A 12,013-nucleotide genomic window follows, 5' to 3' on the forward strand; every position below is an offset into this window, starting at 1 on the left:
TTATTAATTGTTACAGTTTTGCACCCTAATATTTTGATCAATTGTTTTTCTATTTTCTTAGACAAATTGGTATAATCTATATCTATATACAGTTATAAATAAGTATATTACAAATAGAAGACATACCTTAGACTAATTCTTACTATAGTAAATACAAGTTTCAAACCAACGTTTAAGTGTACTTTGTTATTAGTTTAGTTTATAATATGAGTTGATTGTCTATTTTGAAACTTTGGCTTTTGATAATAGAAATCTTTGCTTGATTGTAAAATTATATGTTGATTATAAAGTTACATATCATAAAATAAACATTAACCGAAACTATGTTAACTTTATGTAATATCTACCACGTGTGTGTTTTTTACTCAAACTACAAATTATAAATATGGAGTAAAATTATACGTTGATTGTCTATTTTGAAATATCAGTTTATTGGATTTCTTACCAAACCCAACGAATGATGAATAAATTTTGTATCAAATTCGATTTTACATGGGGTTTGGAGTTGTATTAAGTTCATTTACAGAAAGGATCAATTGGGATTATATATATTCCCAAAGGTACATTCATCTTACAGAAAATAATGTATATGTGGTGTGCTTCATGGATTATCATTATTTTGCTAGAAGTGCATTCTCTATAAATGCCCATGTTATTTCCATCTTAATCGTTGCTTGTATCTTTGAGCATATCAAATTGACTAATTTATGTTGATCACATGATTTATGAGTATTAAAATTCAAAAGTAGAGTGACATGGGTAGAGCTGGCAATAGGGTGAATCTTGATTCAAATCATTTTAACAAATTTCAAAATATGATCCAAACTTGTTTCATAGTTCACAAGATTTTGAATAATCAAACTCATACATTTGTTTATCGAATCAACAGATATCGAAACCCGCCATATAACCCATAGGTTTTTTTGAATAATCAAACACATTTTACTTAATTCTTTATATATCACATTTCTTAAATAAAACAAAAGTTGATTTAGAAATCGTTGGAATTAAATCAATATTGTAGTAGCTTCGAATTGAATTTTTACCGTCAATTGCAGTGACAGAGAATAACAATTGCAAAATTTCTTCCAAATGATAAATGACTTTATTGATTTATCATATACATGAAATTGATGATCGTTTGATGAAATATAAATGAAATGACATCATGATGTTTGGTAGAAGACTGAAAGTCTAGAAGTCGACTCCTCGAGTCCTATATAAAAACAGTTTGGCATTTGGTCTTTGTTATTTAGATTTTCGAATGGAAGTAAAATTAAACTTTAGGCGGTATAAAATATAAATGTATAATTCTAATATTTATACGGGGAGGGTTATAAATAAAGCAGATTAGTGATGATCCATACCTAACCCTTTTGATAAAAGGGTTAGCGGGTATGATCATTAACGGGTAAAAAAATCAAAAAATATGCAAACGCATATAATTCTTAAGGGTTTGGATCAGATCATGGTGCTAACGTTCTACATAATTGGTGAAAAATGAAAGAAGAATACAATACACAGTCTTAGGAGTCACATAAGGCATTGTAGAGTACTTATCAATAACCACAAATACGGTGGGTGACACCCTATCACTACATACAACTACATTATATTTATTATACCCATCACTACTGATCATCGTATTTATTTAAAACTAAATAAAAAATAAAATAAAATACCTACATATTTTTTAAATTAGTTTTTCATTTATAAAACTAAAAACAAATACATTTATTAAAAAAGTCCAAAGGACTAAAAAAAGAACATAAAAATCCTATCCATAGAAAAAAAACTAATCTTTATTCCTATATCTAGCTTGGATGGAGAAATATCTTCAATTTTTCGTCTTTGTGGTCTTCATCTTTCATTTTCAATATCTCGAAATCGGTTTTCGTTTGTAACGAGGTTTGCACGTCTATCATTGTTTGTTCCACCCAACTCATCATCGCGACTTTGCTCGCTTGTACTTGGATATATCAATCAAATTTTTCTCTAAAATGATCGATAACGCTAGAACTCGAATTTTTTTAACCCGAATAGGAAGTTGATTTCTTTGCTCTGTTTCTTCTTATCGGTCGACGAAGAGGTTGTTCATCTTCAACATCTACTGGCTCATCAATGATGTCGATATGTATTCGACCGTTTGATTGTTTCGAACTTCCAATGGTTTCGAACCAGAAGAAGTCCTTTGTGTCATACGTATCCATTTTAGAGCATCATGTAAATTTAGCCAAAGTTTGACATAGGGAAAAGCTTTGCAGGTTACTATTGTTTTTTCATGTTGTTCCATGGTCGTGTTAAGCACATCAAAATCGTTTGACCCACTTTTGTGTAGGTTGGTAAGATTGTTGTAAATTTTGCGAAATTCAGTATATTTTAGCCTCACATCGTGCAGTTCGAAGTAATTTGGCAAGGATTTCGACTTAAATTTCCCATTAAATTATAGAAAATGGTTCGAACTTTTTCCTAAAAATAATTAGATGTTTGAGCATCTCCGATTAAGGGGCCTTGGGAAGCCAAAATCCACGTCTGTGCTAAATTGTTTTTTTTCCTCTTTTGTCAGAACCACCCTCTCACTTTGATTGGTTTAAGTAGTTTTAGAGAGGGAGGTTTTCCCTTTATTGTTCGACGTAATTGTTTTAGTTGTCTCAGCTACAAAATCCAAGGGACTTGATGGTTAAAAATATAGTTGTGAAGGCTGGAGTGGTAAAGTTTTGTGGTTGTGAAGGCGTCATGGTAAGGGTAGTGGTTGTGTTCGGAAATGTTGGTATATGAAAATGGATTAAAAGGTATGTTAGAGAAATGATTTCATATTTAAAATGTATCTAATGTTTAATGAATAAGAAATGAATCTTATAAGAGGGTGTTTGGCAAAAAAAAATGTCACACCCCAAAACCGAGAACGGCGGAAACGTTCTGGGCCGGAGGACGTCATGTATAATATCAACAACAATGTAAAGTAGTAAACAAGCAACAACATCATCCATTGCATTAATAAAATAATTATTATACAATTGTATTCTGTCAAATTTTGATAAACACTAAAGCATAAATCAAAATGAAAGATAAGTCTGGAACAAGCTCCATCTTCCTTTCTCCTTGCATCGGTACCTGTCTATGATGACCTAAGGATACAAGTAATTTTGAAAGCGAGTATCAGCTTTGAAGCTGGTGAGATCATAAGTATTTAGTGTCTTAATTTGTATGTAAGAATTTGTAAGTCTATGTATTGTAAGAATTTGAAAGTGTATATGAATTGTAAGTGTTTGAAAAACCCTAGAATCCCTATGATTCCTTCTAGTATATAAAGGTGTCTTCTACCAAGACCTAACTGTTCTGTGTGTGTGTCTCTTGTAAGAGTAAGTATTTTCCAAAGTATAACTATCATTATCCAAAAATATAGTTTGTACATTTATGTTTAAGTGAGGTTATCACTAAAAATATGTAATGGGAAAATTAACGTAGTACTGCAACGTAGCTCTAAAAGGACTACTACCGTACTAACTACCTTAAACTGGATTTTAGGCTAAGGCAATATGTGATAAATTGCACCATACTATCGACTGATAACAACGACATACGAATGGTCGTAATAACAGAATGACGTTTGGCACCCGCAGACCTGCAGGTCCGGCTGTAGCTAGCAGCAAGGTGTAGGATTGTCAATCCAGTATAGATCTATACGCAAACTCAACGCTCTCCCTCCAAGAGAATTCTGGCTACAACTCGGGCCATGACATTTAAGACATGCTCCGATACAGTGGATCACAATTTTTAACGTATTAATGTAAGGGTAATGTTTCTCGTTCTAGTATAGTTGTATATGTAATGTACAGTAATGTTCTAGAAAGTATTGACTCATGAATGAACTGACTCATTGTATGATATCGCGTTCTAGTAACGGTTCTAGTATCTTCCTAAACTACCCATATGGTAGTTTACTAGCAGTCTAACTGGTACGTATGGTCATGGATGTATACCCTTGCTAACTAAGGGCATGGGATGAACTGGAAAGACCTTTTATGACTATATATGTGCACATGATATATAACTAATATTTAAACGACTTTCGGACGAATACCCAATATCCCACCAGACCACATCTCAAGGCGCGAAAAGGAAATAGGGTGGATAGCCTTCCTAAGTCTTTTAAACATTTCTTATATAACTATACATATAGAGGCATGCAATTTATAATATAAAAGCATAAATAAATTTTGTAAGACATTTGAAACATAAATATTATTTTAAGAAAAGATCGACTTGATGTCGATCTATAAAACAATTTAAAGGCATAAGTATGATAAAACAGTTTTGAGTATAAGGAAACATTTGTTTGAAACACAGTTGTAAATAAGTTTGAAAGGTAATGTACCGAGTAAGATGTACAGTGTAATAAGTAGTTTAAAACATATAAAATGTTTATAAAAATCATTTGAAGGAAACTGTTTGGTAAAACGGCTAATGAGTAGCCAAATCTTTTGAATGCTGTATATTAATCACATGTGATTGATGTAATAACTAGCGTAATTCTACTTATTAATCGCATGTGATTGATATAATACTAGCATGATTCTACTTGTATTCCCCCCCCCCCCCCTCCATAAAACATTTAAAAGTAGTTTAAAACATTAGTTAAGGGGTATGAACTCACTCGGAAGTTTGAAGATAGCGAGATGGAAAACCGGGCAGAGTTTCGTCTCGGGAAACAGATTTTTCTCGGGATTCTCGGGAATCTCGGGAGTAAAATCGACTCTCGGAACTTGAGCAAAATGACCAGGGCTTCGGGTCTGAACGGGCACGGAAAACGAGGCAAAACGCAAGAAAATAGAGAGAGAATGAGCAAAATTTCCGGAAAGCCTCGCATCCCTTTTATAGGGGTGCTGAACCGCCTCGGTACGCTGGGCGTACAAGGGTACGCAGCGCGTACTGGGGCGTCATCGCTTACGTACTTCGGATGGGACGGCGGGTCGGATAACTTCGCATAGGGGCGACTTGGACGGACCGAGACCAAGGCCCTCGGGTACGCAGGGCGTACGGGGTTACGCGGCGCGTACCTCGGATGAGGACGCTGACTCCCCCCTTCGGATATTACCAGATTTTTGAATTATTTTTATATATAATTTATTTAATAAACTTCAAAAATTCATATCTTCTTCATACGAAATCCGTTTTCGATGGTCTTTATATCCACACGTAGGTGAGACTAAGATCTATAACTTTCGTTTAGATTCCGTTGGCAAGTTATGAAATAATTTTTATTATTTATTTATTAAAATGACGTGATTAAGGAATTTCTTTAAAAATTCATAACTTCTTTATCTGACGTCGGTTTTTGCTAGACTTTTTACCGCTGAAATACCATTGACGAGACCTTCAATTCTCGTTTAGGTCATTCCGGCCAAAAGTCGCTCGATCTCCGATTCGAGTTTTTACATAACTTCGTATTGCCGGTTTTGCCGAGAATCTTTGGTTGGTCATAACTTCTTCGTTATAACTCGGATTTTAGGGTTCTTTACATGTATGAAAACCTTGATACGATTCCTACTACTTTATTTAACCCAAATAAGATTTTAGGAAAGTTAAATTTTGACCCAAATTTGACTTGCGTTTCATCATATTGCCTCGAAATATCGGGTTGTCACAAAAAACTTATTGTTTATTAGTTTATAACTTATTAGCTTACTAGGTTAAAACCCGTGGAACCCACAAATGTTGATTTTTAATTGAATTTAAAAATTATTTATTTAATAAAATAATATTTCATTAATTAAGAAAACTTATGAATTGTAATATTTTATTTTTCAATAACTTTTTGATTTGTAAGTATTTAATTACACAGTAAATGGTAAGTATTTAATTAGAAATAGAGATTCTTGAAAACCCTTATTTTTGGTGCATAATTCTCGTTGAACATACGTAAATAATGCATTACCAATGTGTGTAATGAAATTAACATAAAAAAAAAACAATACGTAATCTCCATACTTAATAAAAACCTCTCCTACATGCCACATGTCTTTTTTTTAGACCATCTTTTGCCACGTGGCATTCTCTCCAACACTTCTATCTAATTTCTCCCGCCTAATTCATGGATCTATATCAAATATGTAATCAATTCTAAATCCCTAAACTTCAGCCGCCGAATTTGGTGCAATCATCTATCAAAATATCTTGAACCGATTATTCAAGGTAATCCCAATAAATCAGGAAGTCTTTGTCAAATTTGAATCGGATAGGCTGCTCCTTTTCTCGACTTTATATATACATTGAATTGGAAAACCATCACCACCACCAATATCAGTCGCCACTGCCTGAGACACCACCCCACCACTATCTCACGATGCCGTTGAGAAACCCTAGGTTTCATCACAATGACCATCGCACAACACCACTCACCGCCACCCTTACTTCTTTCCAGGTAAAAAACGGTACATCTTTTCTTTATTTTGAATGTTTTTATACGATTTCGGGTTTCAATCTGTAGTTGTTTACTAGGTTTTCCAAACTAGGCTTGGCTGTTGTTCGAGTATCATAGTAAGAAACGCTCCTTGATTGGGACTATTATGATTTGAAGGAGCTCCTTCACCTCCCATATCATCTTCTTTTTTAATACAACCAGATTTTACCTCTAATCATATATAATTAAAACACATGTAATCCCTAAAATTTTGCCACCGATTTTGACAGCTTTTCTGCTGTACCAATATTTTTAGAATTTGTTTATGTAAATAATAACTGAAATGCATATAATTTTCGATTGAATCCAAAACAATCAAGGTCAAAATAAATCATATACATATGTTTAATCTGGTCTTCTGCCAAAAATTTCAACTGTTGTTGTGATGCTTCTCACCTACCCATACAAATTTATTCTGCCTGATCATAACTTCGAACACCCACCAAAACTAAGAAGAATTGATGAAAAGAACATAAGGTTAATACTTTCTTCCTGATATAAATTTGTTTATTTTGTTTCATTTGAGATTTATTACTCAAATCCACTATTCAATCCAACCGCAATGCTATTTGTTTATGTTTTTATTCATCTATTAAAAGTATTTTTTTTTCCAGAAACTATCCTTGTTAAATAACTTTACAAAAGTACAATGCTATTTAGTCATCTATTTTTGATTGATGGTGAAATTACCCATCATTGAAAGTATGAATCCTTTTTTATATTTCGTTTCTTTTTAACAAGGTTGTGTTTTACTCAAATATTTTTATTTTGTTAAAGTCTAATTAGCATATTATAGCATCATACTTTTCTTATGTAAAACTTTTATAACGTAAATTTTAGATTTTTCATTCTTTTTACTCTAAGGGTGGATGATCCGGTGCAATAAAAAGAATAATAGGAAAAAGGGCAATTTGGTCCTTTGATAGCTCTTACCAAATCATCAACCATTCAGTCCAACCATTCAATCCAAATACAATGCTATTTTTTATGTTTTTACTCATTTGTTTAAGTTTTTATTTTTTCTGTTTTTTTACTTAAATTGACCATTTTGACATTTTGTCGCATATATTGTGTTTAGTCATCGATTTTTGATTGATGGAAAATCGGGTTCAATAAAAAGAATTAGGGATGAGCATAGGCGGGTACCCGCCTCATTTGGCGGGAACCAGAACCGGAACCGGCGGTTCCTAGAAAGTTAGATCCGGAACCGGAACTGCTCTAGCCAGTTCTTAAATGTTTGGAACCAGTCCCGGAACTGGCGGTTTCGGTTCCGGGAGCGGGTAACCCGGTTACATTAATTTTGTTAACTTTTGTCGATAAAACCGCAGTTTAGTTCGATCCAAATCAAATCAATTTGGACCAAAGACGGACATAATCAGACCAATATATTCTAAACTGGTCTAAGTAACACACACATACACACACACACACACACACACATATATATATATATATATATATATATATATATATATATATATATATATATATATATATAAACCGGTTCCGGCGGGTACCCAACTTAAGGCGGTTCCATAACTTTAGGAACCGGAACCGGAACCGCTTAAGGCGGTTCCAGTTCCAAAATCGGCAGTTCCGAGGCGGTTTTGGTTCCAAAAGCGGGTTCCCGGTTCCGATGCTCATCCCTAAAAAGAATAAAGGGCAAAAAGGTCAAAACAATCGTCAGCATCACCAGGAGAACAGATTGAAGGTGAAGGTTGCAAAGTAATTGATTTTTACTTTTAAGTACAATTATGAGTTTTTTTCTGCCGTTTTTTTGACATTATGGTTTGTTTGGTTCAAACATTTGACGGCTTTTGGTGTTTTTAATGGTTTCTATTGCTATAATCATGAAACATGTGGATTCATAATTTGGAGAAACATCCTCCATTAAGTATGTTTTGTTTTGATTCATAATTTGTTTGAGAATGGGTATTTCGGGAAATATTGGTCTTTTTTTGATATTTCTTGGAGTCACTGGCGTGACTGGTTCTTTCTCTTGATAAGGCACAATATTAATAGAAAATGGCATAATTGTCGTTTTCAGTTTAAAAGAAATAATGGTAGTTCTTTTAACCTTGATTATAAAATAATGTCTTTTAATATATGTGCAATATAAAGAATAAAATGGCAAAAAGGACAATTTGGTCCTTTCATTTGTTTAAGTTTTTTATTTTCCAGAAATTGTCCCCGTTAATTTACTTTGCAAAAGTATCATGCTATTTTTTTCATTTATTTATACATCCCTTTAAATTCTAAAACAACAATGTCCTTTTGTTAATGTCTAATTAGCATATTATAGCATCATACTTTTTTTTTTGAAAAACAATTTTGTGTATTTGTAAAGTATGGGTGTTTTGTGTAATCAAACAATAATTTTCTTAGTCTTTGTAGCAATGTACTTTCATTTAAGTTGTGTAATCTTCTCATTATATGTGTGTATGTGTTGGTTATATTTGTTGTGTGATTTTTTTTATTGATTGGTGTTTTTTTGTATTTACAACACAATCACTAAAATCTTGAATTCGATTTGGTTTTGTAATTGGATTTGGAGTTTTTTATAATCAACGCATAATAATTGAACATAAAGACAAAGATGAAAAAGTTTAAATATTACGAAAAAAATAAATATCAAAGCAATTTAAACAAACCGGAAGATTTTTGACTCACCAGTCCATTCCTAGCATGCTTTTAAGTTATCAAATTCCAATTTTGACATTCTGGAACATTTACACAAAACATACATGATTTCATTTATTGGTACACATTTCACTTCACTTTGAAAGAAGAACAAAATTAAGAGTTTACGTGTATAATCTACGAATCTTGTAAGGAACAAGGTTGAGATGGTATGTGCAAACAATATACCCCTAAAAATGATTTTCAAGTTACAGTTTGAAATGAAGTATGCAAACTTCATTTTGGATTAACCTTGATTTTAGGTGGAGACTATGTTTGAGAAGTACAATTTTGCTTGTGTCTTCAGCTAAATGCAAGTTTTTTTAACATTGTATGCTCAAGGTGCTTTATCAGATAAATGTGATAAATTAATAAATTTATTCTAATTATTGCTTAATGATCACGTTTGTTATTTAGTTTTAATGTTTTTCTTTCTCCATGTAGTGTCCATGGGTTATAACCTAGTTATAAATAAATAAAGTAATATGATGGATTAAGTGTGATTTGTTAAAAATGAATAAAATATGCTACAAAAAAAGTTGGCTATAAATTTCGAAAAACTTCCTTATAAACAACATTGGAAGTTTTATTTGTGACTTTGCCATCTTTATCTAAAATTAATAATTTTAATACCTATCTGCTTTGAACTCTAGATAAGGCAACATACAATTATCCATGTGAAAAAACTGGATCTTTGAGAAACAAACCAAGTTTTGATAATGATTGTCCTTGACTTTTATTAATAGTCATCGCAAAACATACGGCTAAAGGAAACTATCTTCTTGTGAATTTGAAGGGATTTTTTTTTCTGATGGAGTTAAAGACATTCTTGGAATAGAAGTCCAGTTTCCAATATTAGTTTCAGTTATTATATGTGCCTCAATAACACGTTTGCCCAATGATATCACCTTTAGTCTTGTGCCATTACATAAGCCGTTTTTCTGATCAACATTTCTCAGTAGCATTACTGGAACACCAATTTTTAAAACTAACTTATGATTTGGTAAACCGGATACTTTGAGACCATTTAATACATCAGGAGAGTATAAATTTGCATCAAACGGATCATGGACAAATTCGGATTCACATATGCTGTCTAAACTTAAATATTCAACTTCATCTCCTGGAAACTTCTTAAGCAAACAATCGTTTATTTCCTTAACAACTTCATTTTTTGGAGTAAGTATCGCTCTTTCTTGAAAATAGTTTATATTGATATAGTTCTCTAAAATTGAAGGATATACAAAGTTAATTAAGGAACCTATAGGATCATGTGAGTTATTAATGAGAATATCATCTGAAATATCGATAATCGTTTCACCGTCGTTCGGACCACCAAGTTTGTCTTCTCTTAAATCCAATAGCCAATTTGCGAAATCTCTTATTTTTTCTATACCAGATTGATCTCTTCCAACAGTTATCCTCATGTTTTTTTGTTAATCTTTGGACTTTGTAATGTTTCCATAAATATGAAGAACTCAAAGAAGCATTTCCAATGTTCTGTCTACTGCCACCCGGAACAACAGGTAGAATCTGTCTGAAATCTCCTCCAAAGACAATAACTTTCTCTCCAAATGGAATATTTGAGATGCTTGGATTTCCGCACCTTAATAAATCTTTCAATCTAAAGCTTCAAATGCATGCTTATGGACCATAGGTGCTTCATCCCAAATTATTAAAGAGGTTTTTCTTATTAAGCTAGCCAGCTCACCATTTGGATTTATTTTACAAAAAGAATCCTCTGTAAGTTCAAATGGAATTATAAATCGAAAGTGCGTTGTTCTACCACCGGGCAATAATAAGGAAGCAATACCGTTTGAAGCAACATTTAAAACAAGATTACCATCAGATCTAATTGCTGCAGATATTGTCTTCCATAAAAAAGTTTTACCCGTTCCACCATAATCGTAAACGAAGAAGACACCTCCTTTATTTTCTTCAACAACACTCATGATGTTTAGGAAAATGTTACGTTGCTCATTTGTTAATGCAAGAAACATACGATCATAGTCATTCTTTATAATGGGAATGTCGTAATCTAGCTCCTCGGTGATAAGTTGATTGTTTGAAGAAGAAACGGATTCAAAATCTGCGTATGGCATCTTTGTGAAGTTTTTTAGAGTAGAGTTGTTTCAAAGTAAAATTGGTTATATTTCGAACAAAGTTAAATTCTTAAGTTCATCTACTCCGAGTGATAATTCTACACAAAAATATTAAATAATTTAGAAAATATGTGGTCGATATTTAATAATTTTATTACTAAGTATTTAATGGGTGTTGAATAATAAAAAGAAATTTATTTAAATAAAAAATTGTAACACCGTAAAAATTAAAACAATTTTTCACATTTGAAAACTACATTTTAATAAAACCATTCATTCATAAAATCTCATAACATCATGTTTTTAATTCACAAATGACTCCCAAGATCAAAATACATCCAATCTCATATGTGTGTACGAATCAAGCCGGCGCCTTCCGCGGTCATCACTGGTACCTGAAACACTGAACACTGTAAGCATAAGCTTAGTGAGTTCCCCAAAATACCACAATAATCACAAATAGCCACTCGAGGCTGTAACTCTGTTGACCCTCTAGTCAATGTGTCTCAGTGGGGCCCTCCAGCCCCAACTCTCTGTGGGCCCTCTGGCCCTAACTCTAGGGACCCGAAAGTCCCAACTCTGTAACTCTGAATCATACATATCACATATCACAATAAATCACAACACATAATAACATGCAATCACACTGGCATATAACTCTATAATACTATGTCTCTTAACTCTGTTACCACACTAGGTAAAGTATAGTGAGAAGACTCACCTCGGGTATCTCGGTAAATCTCTGACTCGGTAAATGCTGGCCTAGCCT

General features: G+C 32.8%; 1 pseudogene; it reads right to left on the bottom strand.

The window, feature by feature from the left end:
• Positions 1–9,775: 9,775 nt before the first annotated feature.
• LOC111880309 (uncharacterized) lies at positions 9,776–10,569 on the bottom strand (annotated as a pseudogene).
• Between the last annotated feature and the right edge of the window lie 1,444 nt (positions 10,570–12,013).

The sequence above is a fragment of the Lactuca sativa genome, chromosome 7, assembly GCF_002870075.4.
Source record: "Lactuca sativa cultivar Salinas chromosome 7, Lsat_Salinas_v11, whole genome shotgun sequence".
Classification (NCBI taxonomy): Eukaryota; Viridiplantae; Streptophyta; class Magnoliopsida; order Asterales; family Asteraceae; genus Lactuca; species Lactuca sativa.